This window comes from Orbicella faveolata, unplaced genomic scaffold (assembly GCF_042242905.1).
Source record: "Orbicella faveolata isolate gen_17 unplaced genomic scaffold, um_ofav_v1 contig_13, whole genome shotgun sequence".
NCBI lineage: Eukaryota > Metazoa > Cnidaria > Anthozoa > Scleractinia > Merulinidae > Orbicella > Orbicella faveolata.
The window spans coordinates 27,341,372-27,361,039 of NW_028301540.1; the positions used below are offsets into that span (position 1 = coordinate 27,341,372).

Sequence of the window (19,668 nt, forward strand, 5' to 3'; positions counted from 1 at the left end):
GTGACACCTTTTAGAGTGATGCCTTTAAGCAGTGGATTTCTCTGCACTCTAAAACAAGTGAATAAGGCAGGCTAAAAGGGCCTTTTGATTTGTTCCAGTGGAGAAATACGTCCAGAAAATTTAGCTTTCTGGAATCGTCGGAATTCGGGCGACTTTCACTGGTCGGATCGTCTTGCGGATAAGATTTCAACAGACGCGTAACACGATCGCTTGACGCTTAGTTTGCTCACGCCATAGTTAGCAGAGACTATGCTCACGCGCATTGCTAGGATTTGCATTGCATTGCATGTGAACAGGAGTACCCAACGACAGTTTCGAAGAAAATCCACCATACAGTGTGCTTAACATTACGCGAGTGTCGCTACGTCAATCTTGTTTAATATTTAACTTTCCTGGGAAAAAAATACCCGCTCTTCACCGCCAGCAAGCATGATTTTGAAGTTATCGGACTCCCAGCCAGCGCTCGACGTTGAGGTCGTCAACGAGCCAGCATGCTTTAAATTTGTCACCTAGCTAGCCAGCATAAAAAAAGTTTGCCAAAAGTTTGCCAGCATGTTCGAGTATACCATTTTTTGCCAGCCAGCGAGCGAGTAATTTCAACATACCATAGCAAGGTACATTTCCTTAAAACTATTTATATAACAACGGATTTAGTATTGCGTACCCTGAACGCAAAAAAATACGTTAATGGTTTCATTTTTACTTTTCACTGGAAAGGTTTCGTAACACTCAAAAGATTACACTTACCATACAACAGTAAACCAAGAGAGGGAAAGATAAAAGGTGCTTACAGTGTTCTGATTATCCTTGAGGGATCCAAGCTTCACTCTGAAAATAAATCGTGAATTCCTTCCAAAAGAAGAGTGAAGTATAAACAATGTCCATTCGGTTAACAGACGTAATCTAGATATTCAGTTAATGAAGATCTATTGTTGTTATTACAAGTACAACAAGCAACCTATCAGTTGTTTCAAACGCTTACATACGACAAACTTTCACATTCATTTCATTTCCCAGAGTTATTGTTCCAAAAAGTCAACGAACCTCCATGCAAAGAACTAAAAAACTGTTTAGCTCATGAAGTAAAAGCAAAACAAGATTACAAAGCCCTCACTAGGCTTTGGCTACCAAGTGTCTGTCATTTTTTTAATCAAATGAACCTACGAAACAAACAGATGTCAGCTACCTTTATCAGTAAAACATTTCCTTGGCGAAATAGCAAATCCCCGCAAAAGATTCAATACAGAAGCCGGAAGGATTTGCAGCAAAAGTAATCGCAAGTTGTTCGTAAGGTGATCACCGCAAAACACTCACGACAGAAACCGCAAGCATTCGCAGCAAAAGCAAGCGTTACTCGTTCATCTGGTGATCGGCGCAAAGGACTCACGACAGAAGCCGCCCGGATTCGCAGCAAAAGCAATCGTTCGTAGTTCGTAAGGCGATCACCGCAAAAGACTCATGACAGAAGCCGCAAGGATTCGCAGCAAAAGCAAGCGTTGGTTGTTCGTAAAGCGATCACCGCAAAAGACTCACGACAGAAGCCGCAAGCATTCCCAGCAAAAGCAATCGTTAGTAGTTCGTAAGGCGATCACCGCAAAAGACTCATGACAGAAGCCGCAAGGATTCGCAGCAAAAGCAATTGTTACTTGTTCGTCAGGCGATCACCGGAAAAGACTCACGACAGAAGCCGCAAGGATTCGCAGCAAAAGCAAGCGTTGGTTGTTCGTAAGGCGATCACCGCAAAAGACTCACGACAGAAGCCGCAAGGATTCGCAGCAAAAGCAAGCGGTGGTTGTTCATCAGGCGATCACCGCAAAAGACTCACGACAGAAGCGGCAAGGATTCGCAGCAAAAGCAAGCGTTAGTAGTTCGTAAGGCGAACACCGCAAAAGACTCACGACAGAAGCCGCAAGGATTCGCAGCAAAAGCAAGCGTTGGTTGTTCGTCAGGCGATCACCGCAAAAGACTCACGACAGAAACCGCAAGGATTCGCAGCAAAAACAATCGTTAGTCGTTCGTAAAGCGATCACCGCAAAAGACTCACGAAAGAAGCCGCAAGGATTCGCAGCAAAAGATATCGTTAGTAGTTCGTAAGGCGATCACCGCAAAAGACTCACGACAGAAGCCGCAAGGATTCGCAGCAAAAGCAAGCGTTGGTTGTTCGTCAGGCGATCACCGCAAAAGACTCAGGACAGAAGCGGCAAGGATTCGCAGCAAAAGCAATCGTTAGTAGTTCGTAAGGCGAAAACCGCAAAAGACTCACGACAGAAGCCGCAAGGATTCGCAGCCAAAGCAAGCGTTGGTTGTTCGTCAGGCGATCACCGCAAAAGACTCACGACAGAAGCCGCAAGGATTCGCAGCAAAAGCAATCGTTAGTAGTTCGTAAGGCGAACACCGCAAAAGACTCACGACAGAAGCCGCAAGGATTCGCAGCAAAAGCAAGCGTTGGTGGTTCCTCAGGCGATCACCGCAAAAGACTCACGACAGAAGCCGCAAGGATTCGCAGCAAAAGAAATCGTTAGTCGTTCGTAAAGGGATCACCGATAAAGACTCACGAAAGAAGCCGCAAGGATTCGCAGCAAAAGCAATCGTTAGTAGTTCATAAGGCGATCACCGCAAAAGACTCACGACAGAAGCCGCAAGGATTCGCAGCAAAAGCAATCGTTAGTAACTGTTGTTCGTCAGGCGATCACCGCAAAAGACTCACGACAGAAGCCGCAAGGATTCGCAGCAAAAGCAAGCGTTGGTTCTTCGTCAGGCGACCATCGCAAAAGACTCACGACAGGAGCCGCAAGGATTCGCAGCAAAAGCAAGCGTTGGTTGTTCGTCAGGCGATCACCGCAAAAGACTCACGACAGAAGCCGCAAGGATTCGCAGCAAAAGCAAGCGTTGGGTGTTCGTCAGGCGATCACCGCAAAAGACTCACGACAGAAGCCGCAAGGATTCGCAGCAAAAGCAAGCGTTGGTTCTTCGTCAGGCGATCACCCCAAAAGACTCACGACAGAAGCTGCAAGGATTCCCAGCAAAAGCAAGCGTTGGTTGTTCGTCAGGCGATCACCGCAAAAGACTCACGACAGAAGCCGCAAGGATTCGCAGCAAAAGCAAGCGTTAGTAGTTCGTAAGGCGATCACCGCAAAAGACTCACGACAGAAGCCGCAAGGATTCGCAGCAAAAGCAATCGTTAGTAGTTCGTAAGGCGATCACCGCAAAAGACTCACGACAGAAGCCGCAAGGATTCGCAGCAAAAGCGATCGTTCGTAGTTCGTAAGGCGATCACCGCAAAAGACTCACGACAGAAGCGGCTAGGATTCGCAGCAAAAGCAAGCGTTGGGTGTTCGTCAGGCGATCACCGCAAAAGACTCACGACAGAAGCCGCAAGGATTCGCAGCAAAAGCAATCGTTAGTAGTTCGGAAGGCGATCACCGCAAAAGACTCACGACAGAAGCCGCAAGGATTCGCAGCAAAAGCAAGCGTTGGTTGTTCGTCAGGCGATCACCGCAAAAGACTCACGACAGAAGCCGCAAGGATTCGCAGCAAAAGTAATCGTTAGTAGTTCGTAAGGCGATCACCGCTAAAGACTCACGACAGAAGCCGCAAGGATTCGCAGCAAAAGCAAGCGTTGGTTGTTCGTCAGGCGATCACCGCAAAAGACTCACGACAGAAGCCGCAAGGATTCGCAGCAAAAGTAATCGTTAGTAGTTCGTAAGGCGATCACCGCTAAAGACTCACGACAGAAGCCGCAAGGATTCGCAGCAAAAGCAATCGTTAGTAGTTCGTAAGGCGAACACCGCAAAAGACTCACGACAGAAGCCGCAAGGATTCGCAGCAAAAGCAAGCGTTGGTTGTTCGTCAGGCGATCACCGCAAAAGACTCACGACAGAAGCCGCAAGGATTCGCAGCAAAAGCAATCGTTAGTAGTTCGTAAAGCGATCACCGCTAAAGACTCACGACAGAAGCCGCAAGGATTCGCAGCAAAACCAAGCGTTGGTTGTTGTTAAGGCGATCACCGCAAAAGACTCACGACAGAAGCTGCAAGGATTTTGCAGCAAAAGCAAGCGTTGGTTGTTCGTCAGGCGATCACCGCAAAAGACTCACGACAGAAGCGGCAAGCATTCGCAGCAAAAGCAAGCGTTGGTTGTTCGTCAGGCGATCACCGCAAAAGACTCACGAGAGAAGCGGCAAGGATTCGCAGCAAAAGCAATCGTTCGTAGTTCGTAAGGCGATCACCGCAAAAGACTCACGACAGAAGCGGCTAGGATTCGCAGCAAAAGCAAGCGTTGGGTGTTCGTCAGGCGATCACCGCAAAAGACTCACGACAGAAGCCGCAAGGATTCGCAGCAAAAGCAATCGTTAGTAGTTCGGAAGGCGATCACCGCAAAAGACTCACGACAGAAGCCGCAAGGATTCGCAGCAAAAGCAAGCGTTGGTTGTTCGTCAGGCGATCACCGCAAAAGACTCACGACAGAAGCCGCAAGGATTCGCAGCAAAAGCAAGCGTTGCTTGTTCGTCAGGCGATCACCGCAAAAGACTCACGACAGAAGCCGCAATGATTCGCAGCAAAAGCAATCGTTAGTAGTTCGTAAGGCGATCACCGCAAAAGACTCACGACAGAAGCCGCAAGGATTCGCAGCAAAAGCAAGCGTTGGTTGTTCGTCAGGCGATCACCGCAAAAGACTCACGACAGAAGCCGCAAGGATTCGCAGCAAAAGCAAGCGTTGGTTGTTCGTAAGGCGATCACCGCAAAAGACTCACGACAGAAGCCGCAAGGATTCGCAGCAAAAGCAAGCGTTGGTTGTTCGTGAGGCGATCACCGCAAAAGACTCATGACAGAAGCCGCAAGGATTCGCAGGAAAAGTAATCGTTAGTAGTTTGTAAGGCGATCACCGCTAAAGACTCACGACAGAAGCCGCAAGGATTCGCAGCAAAAGGAAGCGTTGGTTGTTCGTCAGGCGATCACCGCAAAAGACTCACGACAGAAGCCGCAAGGATTCGCAGCAAAAGCAATCGTTAGTCGTTCGTAAAGCGATCACCGCAAAAGACTCACGACAGAAGCCGCAAGGATTCGCAGCAAAAGATATCGTTAGTACTTCGTAAGGCGATCACCGCAAAAGACTCACGACAGAAGCCGCAAGGATTCGCAGCAAAAGCAAGCGTTGGTTGTTCGTCAGGCGATCACCGCAAAAGACTCAGGACAGAAGCGGAGAGGATTCGCAGCAAAAGATATCGTTAGTAGTTCGTAAGGCGAAAACCGCGAAAGACTCACGACAGAAGCCGCAAGGATTCGCAGCAAAAGCAAGCGTTGGTTGTTCGTAAGGCGATCACCGCTAAAGACTCACGACAGAAGCCGCAAGGATTCTCAGCAAAAGCAAGCGTTGGTTGTTCGTAAGGCGATAACCGCAAAAGACTCACGACAGAAGCCGCAAGGATTCGCAGCAAAAGCAAGCGTTGGTTGTTCGTCAGGCGATCACCGCAAAAGACTCACGACAGAAGCCGCAATGATTCGCAGCAAAAGCAATCGTTAGTAGTTCGTAAGGCGATCACCGCAAAAGACTCACGACAGAAGCCGCAAGGATTCGCAGCGAAAGCAAGCGTTGGTTGTTCGTCAGGCGATCACCGCAAAAGACTCACGAAAGAAGCCGCAAGGATTCGCAGCAAAAGCAAGCGTTGGTTGTTCGTCAGGCGATCACCGCAAAAGACTCACGAGAGAAGCCGCAAGGATTCGCAGCAAAAGCAAGCGTTGGTTGTTCGTAAGGCGATCACCGCAAAAGACTCACGACAGAAGCTGCAAGGATTCGCAGCAAAAGCAAGCGGTGGTTGTTCATCAGGCGATCACCGCAAAAGACTCACGACAGAAGCGGGAAGGATTCGCAGCAAAAGCAATCGTTAGTAGTTCGTAAGGCGATCACCGCAAAAGACTCACGACAGAAGCCGCAAGGATTCGCAGCAAAAGCAAGCGTTGGTTGTTCGTCAGGCGATCACCGCAAAAGACTCACGACAGAAGCCGCAAGGATTCGCAGCAAAAGCAATCGTTAGTCGTTCGTAAAGCGATCACCGCAAAAGACTCACGACAGATGCCGCAAGGATTCGCAGCAAAAGATATCGTTAGTAGTTCGTAAGGCGATCACCGCAAAAGACTCACGACAGAAGCCGCAAGGATTCGCAGCAAAAGCAAGCGTTAGTAGTTCGTAAGGCGAACACCGCAAAAGACTCACGACAGAAGCCGCAAGGATTCGCAGCAAAAGCAAGCGTTGGTTGTTCTTAAGGCGATCACCGCAAAAGACTCACGATAGAAGCTGCAAGGATTCGCAGCAAAAGCAAGCGGTGGTTGTTCGTCAGGCGATCACCGCAAAAGACTCAGGACAGAAGCGGAGAGGATTCGCAGCAAAAGATATCGTTAGTAGTTCGTAAGGCGAAAACCGCGACAGACTCACGACAGAAGCCGCAAGGATTCGCAGCAAAAGCAAGCGTTGGTTGTTCGTAAGGCGATCACCGCTAAAGACTCACGACAGAAGCCGCAAGGATTCGCAGCAAAAGCAAGCGTTGGTTGTTCGTCAGGCGATCACAGCAAAAGACTCACGACAGAAGCCGCAATGATTCGCAGCAAAAGCAATCGTTAGTAGTTCGTAAGGCGATCACCGCAAAAGACTCACGACAGAAGCCGCAAGGATTCGCAGCAAAAGCGATCGTTAGTCGTTCGTAAAGCGATCACCGCAAAAGACTCACGACAGAAGCCGCAAGGATTCGCAGCAAAAGATATCGTTAGTAGTTCGTAAGGCGATCACCGCAAAAGACTCACGACAGAAGCCGCAAGGATTCGCAGCAAAAGCAAGCGTTAGTAGCTCGTAAGGCGAACACCGCAAAAGACTCACGACAGAAGCCGCAAGGATTCGCAGCAAAAGCAATCGTTAGTCGTTCGTAAAGCGATCACCGCAAAAGACTCACGACAGATGCCGCAAGGATTCGCAGCAAAAGATATCGTTAGTAGTTCGTAAGGCGATCACCGCAAAAGACTCACGACAGAAGCCGCAAGGATTCGCAGCAAAAGCAAGCGTTAGTAGTTCGTAAGGCGAACACCGCAAAAGACTCACGACAGAAGCCGCAAGGATTCGCAGCAAAAGCAAGCGTTGGTTGTTCGTCAGGCGATCACCGCAAAAGACTCACGACAGAAGCCGCAAGGATTCGCAGCAAAAGCAAGCGTTCGTAGTTCGTAAGGCGATCACCGGAAAAGACTCACGACAGAAGCCGCAAGGATTCGCAGCAAAAGCAAGCGTTGGTGGTTCGTCAGGCGATCACCGCAAAAGACTCACGACAGAAGCCGCAAGGATTTGCAGCAAAAGCAAGCGTTGGTTGTTCGTCAGGCGATCACCGCAAAAGACTCAGGACAGAAGCCGCAAGGATTCGCAGCAAAAGCAATCGTTAGTAGTTCGTAAAGCGAACACCGCAAAAGACTCACGACAGAAGCCGCAAGGATTCGTAGCAAAAGCAATCGTTAGTCGTTCGTAAAGCGATCACCGCAAAAGACTCACGACAGAAGCCGCAAGGATTCGCAGCAAAAGCAATCGTTAGTAACTGTTGTTCGAAAGGCGATCACCGCAAAAGACTCACGACAGAAGCCGCAAGGGTTCGCAGCAAAAGCAAGCGTTGGTTGTTCCTCAGGCGATCACCGCAAAAGACTCACGACAGAAGCCGCAAGGATTCGCAGCAAAAGCAAGCGTTGGCTGTTCGTCAGGCGATCACCGCAAAAGACTCACGACAGAAGCCGCAAGGATTCGCAGCAAAAGCAAGCGTTGGTTGTTCGTCAGGTGATCACCGCAAAAGACTCACGACAGAAGCCGCAAGGATTCGCAGCAAAAGCAATCGTTAGTAGTTCGTAAGGCGATCTCCGCAAAAGACTCACGACAGAAGCCGCAAGGATTCTCAGCAAAACCAAGCGTTGGTTGTTCGTCAGGCGATCAGCGCAAAAGACTCACGACAGAAGCGGCAAGGATTCGCAGCAAAAGCAATCGTTAGTAGTTCGTAAAGCGAACACCGCAAAAGACTCACGACAGAAGCCGCAAGGATTCGCAGCAAAAGCAATCGTTAGTCGTTCGTAAAGCGATCACCGCAAAAGACTCACGACAGAAGCCGCAAGGATTCGCAGCAAAAGCAATCGTTAGTAGTTCGTAAGGCGATAACCGCAAAAGACTCACGACAGAAGCCGCAAGGATTCGCAGCAAAAGCAATCGTTAGTAACTGTTGTTCGTAAGGCGATCACCGCAAAAGACTCACGACAGAAGACGCAAGGATTCGCAGCAAAAGCAAGCGTTGGTTGTTCCTCAGGCGATCACCGCAAAAGACTCACGACAGAAGCCGCAAGGATTCGCAGCAAAAGCAAGCGTTGGTTGTTCGTAAGGCGATCACCGCAAAAGACTCACGACAGAAGCCGCAAGGATTCGCAGCAAAAGCAAGCGTTGGTTGTTCGTCAGGCGATCACCGAAACAGACTCAGGACAGAAGCCGCAAGGATTCGCAGCAAAAGTAATCGTTAGTAGTTCGTAAGGCGATCACGGCAAAAGACTCACGACAGAAGCCGCAAGGATTCGCAGCAAAAGCAATCGTTAGTAACTGTTGTTCGTAAGGCAATCACCGCAAAAGACTCACGACAGAAGCCGCAAGGATTCGCAGCAAAAGCAAGCGTTGGTTGTTCGTCAGGCGATCACCGCAAAAGACTCAGGACAGAAGCGGAGAGGATTCGCAGCAAAAGATATCGTTAGTAGTTCGTAAGGCGAAAACCGCGAAAGACTCACGACAGAAGCCGCAAGGATTCGCAGCAAAAGCAAGCGTTGGTTGTTCGTAAGGCGATCACCGCTAAAGACTCACGACAGAAGCCGCAAGGATTCGCAGCAAAAGCAAGCGTTGGTTGTTCGTCAGGCGATCACAGCAAAAGACTCACGACAGAAGCCGCAATGATTCGCAGCAAAAGCAATCGTTAGTAGTTCGTAAGGCGATCACCGCAAAAGACTCACGACAGAAGCCGCAAGGATTCGCAGCAAAAGCGATCGTTAGTCGTTCGTAAAGCGATCACCGCAAAAGACTCACGACAGAAGCCGCAAGGATTCGCAGCAAAAGATATCGTTAGTAGTTCGTAAGGCGATCACCGCAAAAGACTCACGACAGAAGCCGCAAGGATTCGCAGCAAAAGCAAGCGTTAGTAGTTCGTAAGGCGAACACCGCAAAAGACTCACGACAGAAGCCGCAAGGATTCGCAGCAAAAGCAATCGTTAGTCGTTCGTAAAGCGATCACCGCAAAAGACTCACGACAGATGCCGCAAGGATTCGCAGCAAAAGATATCGTTAGTAGTTCGTAAGGCGATCACCGCAAAAGACTCACGACAGAAGCCGCAAGGATTCGCAGCAAAAGCAAGCGTTAGTAGTTCGTAAGGCGAACACCGCAAAAGACTCACGACAGAAGCCGCAAGGATTCGCAGCAAAAGCAAGCGTTGGTTGTTCGTCAGGCGATCACCGCAAAAGACTCACGACAGAAGCCGCAAGGATTCGCAGCAAAAGCAAGCGTTCGTAGTTCGTAAGGCGATCACCGGAAAAGACTCACGACAGAAGCCGCAAGGATTCGCAGCAAAAGCAAGCGTTGGTGGTTCGTCAGGCGATCACCGCAAAAGACTCACGACAGAGGCCGCAAGGATTTGCAGCAAAAGCAAGCGTTGGTTGTTCGTCAGGCGATCACCGCAAAAGACTCAGGACAGAAGCCGCAAGGATTCGCAGCAAAAGCAATCGTTAGTAGTTCGTAAAGCGAACACCGCAAAAGACTCACGACAGAAGCCGCAAGGATTCGTAGCAAAAGCAATCGTTAGTCGTTCGTAAAGCGATCACCGCAAAAGACTCACGACAGAAGCCGCAAGGATTCGCAGCAAAAGCAATCGTTAGTAACTGTTGTTCGAAAGGCGATCACCGCAAAAGACTCACGACAGAAGCCGCAAGGGTTCGCAGCAAAAGCAAGCGTTGGTTGTTCCTCAGGCGATCACCGCAAAAGACTCACGACAGAAGCCGCAAGGATTCGCAGCAAAAGCAAGCGTTGGCTGTTCGTCAGGCGATCACCGCAAAAGACTCACGACAGAAGCCGCAAGGATTCGCAGCAAAAGCAAGCGTTGGTTGTTCGTCAGGTGATCACCGCAAAAGACTCACGACAGAAGCCGCAAGGATTCGCAGCAAAAGCAATCGTTAGTAGTTCGTAAGGCGATCTCCGCAAAAGACTCACGACAGAAGCCGCAAGGATTCTCAGCAAAACCAAGCGTTGGTTGTTCGTCAGGCGATCAGCGCAAAAGACTCACGACAGAAGCGGCAAGGATTCGCAGCAAAAGCAATCGTTAGTAGTTCGTAAAGCGAACACCGCAAAAGACTCACGACAGAAGCCGCAAGGATTCGCAGCAAAAGCAATCGTTAGTCGTTCGTAAAGCGATCACCGCAAAAGACTCACGACAGAAGCCGCAAGGATTCGCAGCAAAAGCAATCGTTAGTAGTTCGTAAGGCGATAACCGCAAAAGACTCACGACAGAAGCCGCAAGGATTCGCAGCAAAAGCAATCGTTAGTAACTGTTGTTCGTAAGGCGATCACCGCAAAAGACTCACGACAGAAGACGCAAGGATTCGCAGCAAAAGCAAGCGTTGGTTGTTCCTCAGGCGATCACCGCAAAAGACTCACGACAGAAGCCGCAAGGATTCGCAGCAAAAGCAAGCGTTGGTTGTTCGTCAGGCGATCACCGCAAAAGACTCACGACAGAAGCCGCAAGGATTCGCAGCAAAAGCAAGCGTTGGTTGTTCGTCAGGCGATCACCGAAACAGACTCACGACAGAAGCCGCAAGGATTCGCAGCAAAAGCAATCGTTAGTAGTTCGTAAGGCGATCACGGCAAAAGACTCACGACAGAAGCCGCAAGGATTCGCAGCAAAAGCAATCGTTAGTAACTGTTGTTCGTAAGGCAATCACCGCAAAAGACTCACGACAGAAGCCGCAAGGATTCGCAGCAAAAGCAAGCGTTGGTTGTTCGTCAGGCGATCACCGCAAAAGACTCACGACAGAAGCCGCAAGGATTCGCAGCAAAAGCAAGCGTTGGTTGTTCGTCAGGCGATCACCGAAACAGACTCAGGACAGAAGCCGCAAGGATTCGCAGCAAAAGCAATCGTTAGTAGTTCGTAAGGCGATCACGGCAAAAGACTCACGACAGAAGCCGGAAGGATTCGCAGCAAAAGCAATCGTTAGTAACTGTTGTTCGTAAGGCAATCACCGCAAAAGACTCACGACAGAAGCCGCAAGGATTCGCAGCGAAAGCAATCGTTAGTAGTTCGTAAGGCAAACACCGCAAAAGACTCACGACAGAAACCGCAAGAATTCGCAGCAAAAGCTAGTGTTGGTTGTTCGTCAGGCGATCACCGCAAAAGACTCACGACAGAAGCCGCAAGGATTCGCAGCAAAAGCAATCGTTAGTCGTTCGTCAGGCGATCACCGCAAAAGACTCACGACAGAAGCCGCAAGGATTCGCAGGAAAAGCAATCGTTAGTAGTTCGTAAGGCGATCACCGCAATAGACTCACGACAGAAGCCGCAAGGATTCGCAGCAAAAGCAATCGTTAGTAACTGTTGTTCGTCGGGCGATCACCGTAAAAGACTCACGACAGAAGCCGCAAGGATTCGCAGCAAAAGCAAGCGTTGGTTGTTCGAAAGGCGATCACCGCAAAAGACTCACGACAGAAGCCACAAGGATTCGCAGCAAAAGCAAGCGTTGGTTGTTCGTAAGGCAATCACCGCAAAAGATTCACGACAGAAGCTGTAAGGATTCGCAGCAAAAGCAAGCGTTGGTTGTTGGTCAGGCGATCACCGCAAAAGACTCACGACAGCAGCCGCAAGGATTCGCAGCAAAAGCAAGCGTTGGTTGTTCGTAAGGCGATCACCGCAAAAGACTCACGACAGAAGCCGCAAGGATTCGCAGCAAAAGCAAGCGTTGGTTGTTCGTCAGGCGATCACCGCAAAAGACTCACGACAGAAGCCGCAAGGATTCGCAGCAAAAGCAATCGTTAGTAGTTCGTAAGGCGATCACCGCAAAAGACTCACGACAGAAGCCGCAAGGATTCGCAGCAAAAGCAATCGTTAGTAACTGTTGTTCGTAAGGCGATCACCGCAAAAGACTCACGACAGAAGCGGCAAGGATTCGCAGCAAAAGCAATCGTTAGTCGTTCGGAAAGCGATCACGGCTAAAGACTCACGACAGAAGCCGCAAGGATTCGCAGCAAAAGCAATCTTTAGTAGTTCGTAAGGCGATCACCGCAAAAGACTCACGACAGAAGCCGCAAGGATTGGCAGCAAAAGCAAGCGTTGGTTGTTCGTCAGGCGATCACCGGAAAAGACTCAGGACAGAAGCCGCAAGGATTCGCAGCAAAAGCAATCGTTAGTAACTGTTGTTCGTAAGGCGATCACCGCAAAAGACTCACGACAGAAGCGGCAAGGATTCGCAGCAAAAGCAATCGTTAGTCGTTCGGAAAGCGATCACGGCTAAAGACTCACGACAGAAGCCGCAAGGATTCGCAGCAAAAGCAATCTTTAGTAGTTCGTAAGGCGATCACCGCAAAAGACTCACGACAGAAGCCGCAAGGATTGGCAGCAAAAGCAAGCGTTGGTTGTTCGTCAGGCGATCACCGGAAAAGACTCAGGACAGAAGCCGCAAGGATTCGCAGCAAAACCAAGCGTTGGTTGTTCGTCAGGTGATCACCGCAAAAGACTCACGACAGAAGCCGCAAGGATTCGCAGCAAAAGCAATCGTTAGTCGTTCGTAAAGCGATCACCGCAAAAGACTCACGACAGAAGCCGCAAGGATTCGCAGCAAAAGCAATCGTTAGTAGTTCGTAAGGCGATCACCGCAAAAGACTCACGACAGAAGCCGGAAGGATTCGGAGCAAAAGGAATCGTTAGTAACTGTTGTTCGTCAGGCGATCACCGCAAAAGACTCACGCCAGAAGCCGCAAGGATTCGCAGCAAAAGCAATCGTTAGTCGTTCGTAAAGCGATCACCGCAAAAGACTCACGACAGAAGCCGCAAGGATTCGCAGCAAAAGCAATCGTTAGTAGTTCGTAAGGCGATCACCGCAAAAGACTCACGACAGAAGCCGCAAGGATTCGCAGCAAAAGCAATCGTTAGTAACTGTTGTTCGTAAGGCGATCACCGCAAAAGACTCACGACAGAAGCCGCAAGGATTCGCAGCAAAAGCAATCGTTAGTAGTTCGTAAGGCGATCACCGCAAAAGACTCACGACAGAAGTCGGTATGATTCGGAGGAAAAGGAATCTTTAGTTGCTCATAACTGAAGCGACTGGCTTTGTCTTAGTAGTCGTGAGCCGTGATTTTCCAAAACGTTCTTTTTTTTATTTTCCGTGAAGCGTAAAATACCAATATTATATCAGTTTTCGTAAATTGTGAAAAGGCCTTTTTATTTTCCGTGAAACGTGATCTATACCCCCAATCACCCATTCTACTAGTCGACGAACTGAAATGACTTTTGCAATTTTGTGTGGAACCTGTGCACGTACTGGGTGCACAGACCTTGTCAAAGCGCCTAATTAGGAATACAACCGCTTTTGTTTGCGGTCATGTCTTAAGGCTCTGTCAAGTTTCTCATGGGTCAACTTATCTCCTGACGTTCCAAAGGTCATTTGCGGCTTCTCGTTTTGAACATGATCAGTGTGATCTCGGATCATAAATCCTGACCTGGATCACCCCAAAGGAATTCGCCCCGTTGGCCTTGTGTTAAGCGAGTGAACATTGCGAAAAAAAAAAATAGGGGTTTTCGCCTTTACGCCCGCCCAATACCACGGGCGACAGATGTCTGCCAAATAATCTGGCAAAATTATTATCCAGACGTGCGCTCTTTGGTCAAAGAATTTTAAACTGGCAGAAGTGTCCACTTCGATATACAGTTCATCGATAGATCATTCATTACACGACTCCAGTTGATTCACGGCACTAGCGTGCAGAATGAAACCATTGCCTCAACTGGTAGGTCAACGACGAGTTCAAATGAAAGCTGTTTTGAATCGCGTTTATTTCCGGAAATTCACTTGTTTGGCGCAATCAAACACATCGCGCGTTATGCGTGTCAAATTGTACTTTGGCAATATTTTCCGGACGCTTGCTTAGTAGTTTGCTTTTCACAATTCTAAAACAGTGTTTTCAAAATGACAAACGATCGCGAGTTCTGTAATCCTTCGCTGATTTCTGTCTTCTTTAGGCTTCGAAAGATCCTCCGGTTCCTGGTACGGAAATTCAATTATTACATGATTACACGCAGAACCTACAGGTCCGACCAGCTAGCCTTGTGAAACACAACCAAAGGCGACAAATGATATATTTTGGCTCAAAGAAAGCCGCACAGAAAGACGAAACTTGTTTCCTTCTGAACTACAAACTGAAGGAAAGTTTAAGAATTAAGGTAAAATCTTGAGTTCTTTAAACTGACAAAGATTTTAATAACATAGACAATTTTAACATTTTACTTATTATGCCAATAAAATACATCGCATGATTTAACTACAGTTTCTGGTGAGCAACGCGCGATAGTCACTTGCATTCAGTGTACCCAATAAGACTGAAAAAGAGGGCAAACAATTGACCCTCGTCGTCCGGCAACTTTCGGAAAACTCCATCACGCAAAGTTGCACTGATTTAAAGCAAAACAAAAGTGCTATGATCGAGGCGTTGATTGTATGATACAATGATCCCTTTATCTTAGCATCACAGAGGATAGTTGTATGACCAACAATGCAGTCCGAGCTAGCGCATATAAACAAATATGCCTACCCTTTATCCAGCTGCTTTGTCCCTTTTCTCAGCGGAACTTAGACCGGGCAGATGCCTTCCCTTAGTCTCTTTTCTTTTTTCTCTCCAGCCTTTGAAATGACTCAGAATGAAGGCAAATGTAAATTAACTCCCGGCAATCTTGAATCGCCGATACATTAATAAGTTTAGGGTCGCAAAATAAAAGCATTTCTCTCAAAGAGACAGCGAACAGTGTGGAATGAATTCACCCGACTACCATTTCCGGTGAGCAACGCGCGACAGTCCCTTGTTTTCCAGAGGACAAACATTAACTTGTTATGCTAGTACTGAACCACGATTAAGGCATTTAATGTACCCAATGAGACTGAAAAAGAGGGCAAACCATTGTCCTTCGTCTTCCGGCAACTTTCGGGAAATTGTCGATTAAGCAAATTTGCAAATTTATAGCAACCCAAAAATGCTATGAGCGAAACGAGGAGTGTATGGTACAACTAGATCACTTTACTTGATTACTGTAGCATCAAGAGAGAAAAGTTGACCACCGATGCAGACGACTGGCGCATATAAACAGAACATTAGGCCTACCCTTTATCCAGCTACTTTGTTTGTCTGCGCCGAGTCCCTTTCACAGCAGATCTCAGATTTGGCAGATCTCGTTTCTTTCCTTCACCAGCGGAGCACTCGAAATAACTCAGAATGACTGCAAAATAGGAATGTAAGTGAACACCTTAGAGTCTAGGTTCTTATGCCGCCGATACCTTTTTAAATTTAGTTGTCTATAAATGAAAGAATCAATGCAAAACAGACAGCGAACAGTGTCACTGATTCCAGTACAATGTGCCATCACTGTCCCGTGTGCAAGCAAGAGAATTATAGGAATGAATTTACCAACCTTTAAGTTGCTTTCCACTGTTTCTTTATAACTGCTGACTGCTTGCAGCATAATAGCGCCAGTAGCGGTTTTCTGAAGTGACGGCTTCTTCAGGCCTTTGGAACGACAAACGAGCGGAGATCCTGGAGATCGGCCGTGTTGAAAAGAACGTTTTCAACGGATTCGGCCATTCGAGATACTAGTGTTATTACGTCATTGAAAATGACAGCTGCTGGTGTTACACAATTTTTACTGGTTGATGAAAAAGATAAACCGCAACAATATGACAATGGAGCCATCATTTTCGGGCATGGCATCACGCGCTCGTTGATTTGCATCTTGTTTTGCAGCGCGTGGCGCTGGGAGTAAGTACGACCGCTTGCGGTTTATCGTCTCGCGTTTTTTACGTCCCAGGACGGGATTGATTGCTTTTTCGAAAAAGTCACAGCCAGAAAAAAACAAACAAGTCACGTTTTTTCCAGCTAGGGACAGTGTTTTAAACAAGTTTTTAGCAAGCCAGACGCTGAAAGAAAATCCCAGCCAGTAAATGATCTAATGCTAATATTTCCCAGCCAGCGTAATTGCAGGCTGTCGAGCGGGTTTTCTGTCGAGCGGCTCCGTCGGGTACTCCTGTGTGAACCGTGAATCTATTCTGAAAAAAACGGTCAAGTGAGATTCCTCTACATCCTAAACCGATCCGGCAGGCCGCTCTGGAAAAAAATGTGGATGAACTGATATCAATCCGACTACTCAGATCTGCCACGCTAGGAACATAAGAACCAAAACTTGAAAAGGTCAAATAAAATAGAATTACAACATGGTTAAAGAGAAGAACAAAATTAACGTTGAATCGAACTTAAATCGACTGAGTTGACTCGACTTGAGCGTAACGCGGGCTCCGTCTCCAGAAACTACTGACTTCTTTTTTATTCAGATGCCCATGACGACTGTATGTACAAAACCCGAGACAATTAAACGAAACCACCGACCGACCGAAACGAAACAGCCGAAACGAGCGAAATGAATCAACGAAACCGTGATTAGAGAAGCCACTGTCAATAAGAGCTAACGTAGACATGTTATTTTGAGACGTTTTGGTTAGTCTTCAAACCAACCCGAGTGCAGGACTGAAGGTATGATCAGGTATACAGTCTTCTTAATGGACTCCGGTTGAATAGCCTCCTGTCAGAGCCTAAGGGTTAGGCCCGTTCCAAACGCCGTTCCATTCATGCGCTGAACCTAACTGATGAGTTAAGTACGGCAGTAGAGCGGCGTTTGAATCAGTTTGGTTCGGCAGGTTAGGTTTGGTGCGGCAAACAACATTAAATTCGGCAGAGTCTGTCGCACTATGCGACGTTGGAGCGGCAGCTGATTCATACGGCGTTCTCCTTATGTGTCGAACCTAATGCATAAATTACTGTAATGTATTTTTCATATAACGGGATTCGTGATTGGCTCAAAATTGAGTGGCGTGACCAGTCCTGCAAGAAGCTCAAAGTCGTCGCTAAAAATAAAGACAACAAAATGCTGTCGATTTATGAGAAAAGGGACTGTATAAGCGAGTTTCTTTAGCGCAAATTCATTTTTTACGTTTTCTTCGTGATAAGAGCTACCTCATGAGATTTCCCTTTAACAAGTCGAATTAACAGGGAGAAAACCTGTCTAAATACAAACACTGAACCTTGAGTTTGAATTTGCTTCCCTAAATATTGCTATAACAGCGAAATGCTAGTCACAGCTTGTCTATTTGGACAGAGTTTTTGAATTGAGAACGCATATTTTCTTGTCGAAAATTGTTACCTCCGGCTTCCCGAATTAAGTTCGACGCAAGTACGCCGTCTGAACCAGCCGTCGCTACAAAGTCGCTCTGAAGTCGAACTAAATCAAGTCTGGTTCGGCACATGAGTGGAGCGGCGTTTCGGACCAGGCCTCAGCTTTCAATTGTGATAACTGTTCTCTTGTTTCGTTGATTTCGTTTGGTTTTCGTCGTTTCGGCCGTTTGGTTTCGTTTCTAATGAAGTTCAGGCCACCGATCAGAAATGGATTGTTAACAATTAGATACTGCTTTATGGATATGTGACTTGAAAACATGACTACAAAATCAATCAAACAAACAAACCTGTGGATCTTGGGTAAAATCCTATGAACTGAAATCCGTGATGAACACCAAGACAGGAACTTTATCCCGGTAGGCGGATATGCACGCTTAAAGGCGACGCTTTATCGAAATTTATCACTACAGTGGACTGCGTTCACTGGTAGAGCAATTTAAGTTGGGTTTTTATGCGGCTAGAGGTGTGTAGTAGCTCCACCGATCACGAGACTTCTTAGAACAGAAGAGGCTTGACCTGATATCGGCAGATGAATAAAGGATTCCCTTCTGGGGTGGTGTGCTCGACTAACTACTGTTTTTATTCCACAGTTCACGATATGTTCTTGAGAACTGTGGGAAAAGTGAGCGAGGAAAACGTATTTGTCTCCAGAAAATGGAATGAAAAAGAAAGCAAAGAAGAAAGATCACCTTCTCTAAGTTTCAATTAGTGAATCTTTCCCAGCCCCTCCCCTGGGTAAGTAGGTAAGTTTGTCAGCGATGTAGACGCTGCCTCTTGGCAAGCTGCCGACCTTACAACCTCTGTTCCTGCGAAAAGTACACAGGAAACTGTATTTACTTTTCTCACAAATACGGTCACGCAAGCAAAACAAATCTTTGAAGTTGCCGCGAAGATCGCACATACAAGCAATGATTTTACACAAGGCGAGGGCTCAGATTTAGACTTAACTCTGACACGTTTTAAAGAAGGCTGTAACTAAAAACTCATTTGGTATTTTATGTTGTTGGGGCACGCTCAGAGATTTGTAATGTTCAGTTAACGATAGAGAGCCTGTTCTGGGCTTTGTATGGTTCTGATTTAAAAGTTCTGTCACGTCACCCTTCCGTTAAACAGTCCCCACCTTCACCCTTTATCCCCCCCCCAAAACTTAAATAAAGATCAAGCGGTGGACCAGTCAGAGAGCGCAAGGATGTTCATATTTCTTTCATAGCATTCCACGAGGGATTTCGTTCGGCAAAGCTTTTTTGAAATGTCGAAACATCTGGATAGTTTCCGATTCTCATTACCCCAAATGCAGGAGCACTCACGAGCACTCACGAGCACTCACGAGCACTCACGGGCACTCACGGGCACTTTGACATTGCCACGCTCACATAACTTAGCAACATTGGAGACAAAAGAGACGAAAGCAATCAATCAGATAAAACTGGAATCTTTACTAAATGAACGATGCCGTAACTGCGATCTATGCGATAATTAATTAATTAGGGTTTTTTTTCTAAATGCTTTTATTTTTACGAAACTTGTAAATAGACAAATGTTTTAAATTATTATTAGGTTTTGCAACTTGCAAGTAAACTAGTTTTTAAATTATTCTTAGGTTTTATAATTTCTTTTTAGGTAGGTGTCCTCTATTAGTAGAGGGTTATCCCTCGGCTAAACAATCTCGACACATTAATAAAGTTATTATGATGTTATGTTTCTTATGCTATATCAGATTACTGGATTTATGAAAACTGTGACAATACTTTGCACCAAAATCACCCATATGGAATGCACTTTGATTTCACGACTCCTAAAGGCTTTAAAATCACTCCAAGCTATGGGACAAAAAAAGTAGAAGAGGAAGAAATGGAAGATAAGAGCGGAGGAAAAAAGACTAACATTCCTTTATTTTTGATATCGTCTACTTTGGAAAGAGAAGACTTCAGCAGGGCGCGATTTCTTTAACACTGTTTTCATAAATCAAGATATATATTTCCATGCAACATGACAGGATGACCCTAAGAGGCAAAAAAAATGAGCGTCTCGGTTTACTGTCGATCTCTTTAACATATCTGGAGTCAAACTGGGGCATTTCCTGATCATTTCGAACATTCTGTGCCAATAATGATATCATAAAAAAGGTGATGTAATAAAAAGTACTTAATA

At 47.0% G+C, this 19,668-nt stretch overlaps 1 protein-coding gene across 1 annotated transcript in view; it reads right to left on the reverse strand.

Moving 5' to 3' along the window:
• LOC110067499 (uncharacterized) overlaps window positions 1-18,086 on the reverse strand; it is a 28,173-nt gene extending 10,087 nt beyond the window's left edge. The window contains exon 1 of the mRNA XM_089285263.1: window positions 17,805-18,086. The gene's annotated coding sequence lies outside the window, so the exon portion shown is untranslated. The remainder of the gene's footprint in view (window positions 1-17,804) is intronic.
• Window positions 18,087-19,668: the final 1,582 nt, after the last annotated feature.